Source organism: Phytophthora parasitica (genome assembly GCF_000247585.1).
Source record: "Phytophthora parasitica INRA-310 unplaced genomic scaffold supercont2.10, whole genome shotgun sequence".
In the NCBI taxonomy this organism is placed as follows: Eukaryota; Oomycota; class Peronosporomycetes; order Peronosporales; family Peronosporaceae; genus Phytophthora; species Phytophthora nicotianae.
In genome coordinates, this window is record NW_008648996.1 from 1,482,709 (window position 1) to 1,483,612 (window position 904).

At 55.3% G+C, this 904-nt stretch overlaps 1 non-coding gene across 1 annotated transcript; it reads right to left on the reverse strand.

The window, feature by feature from the left end:
* Window positions 1–155: 155 nt before the first annotated feature.
* On the reverse strand, window positions 156–237 carry PPTG_20528. The gene has a single exon. It is a non-coding gene; the product is annotated as a tRNA-Leu (tRNA).
* Between the last annotated feature and the right edge of the window lie 667 nt (window positions 238–904).

Sequence of the window (904 nt, forward strand, 5' to 3'; positions counted from 1 at the left end):
GTGCCTCGATATGCCTGGAATTGGAATCGATGAGCAGTCGGCTGCGATGGTGTAGCGCTCGGAGAGACACGTCGGCAGCAGGACCAGGATACAAGAAGCTCGTGTGTGCGCTGTAGACGCTGCAGCAGTCGCTTGTGTGCGCCAGCAAAAGGATATGTCAGCTGTGGGATTTGAACCCACGCGTTCGAAAACATTACGACCTGAACGTAACCCCTTAGACCACTCGGGCAAACTGACGGGCTAACCCAACACAAAGCCAAAAACAACAAAATGCGCTCTCCACACGCCCCCACACCGCAAACCAACTGCACATAACCCGGTCCTGCTGCACACCTAACAGCGCCACCCATACGCCCGCTCAACACACACCAACTCGCACACGACCCGCTACAGACCAGAAAAAACATCACCGCCTTCCCACTGCTTTGTTGGCAGCCTCTCGTGGTTCTTAAACTTCTTCAACGCGTTCGAGCTGCTCCACAGCCCTTAGCAGCACCACGCAACCTCACGTCTCACACACCACTCACTCAAGTTGCATACGAAACATCACTACTACTTGGGCGCGACGTTGCAGGACCAGCCGATCGAGTCCCCGCCCCGTCCAGTCTTTCTAGCAGGCGCTCAACGCAATCATTGATACGTGCAGCACCAAATTGAAACCCTCTTGCTTCGGGCGTCGTCTTAGCTAGCTGTACTTCCGTCAACGATGGACACTCCAGTCGTCAACGATGGACACTCCAGTCGTCAACGATGGACACTCCAGCTGGACACTCCAGCTGGACACTCCAGCTCACATATGACCTTTTGTCGTGCCTCGATATGCCTGGAATTGGAATCGATGAGCAGTCGGCTGCGATGGTGTAGCGCTCGGAGAGACACGTCGGCAGCAGGACCAGGATACAAG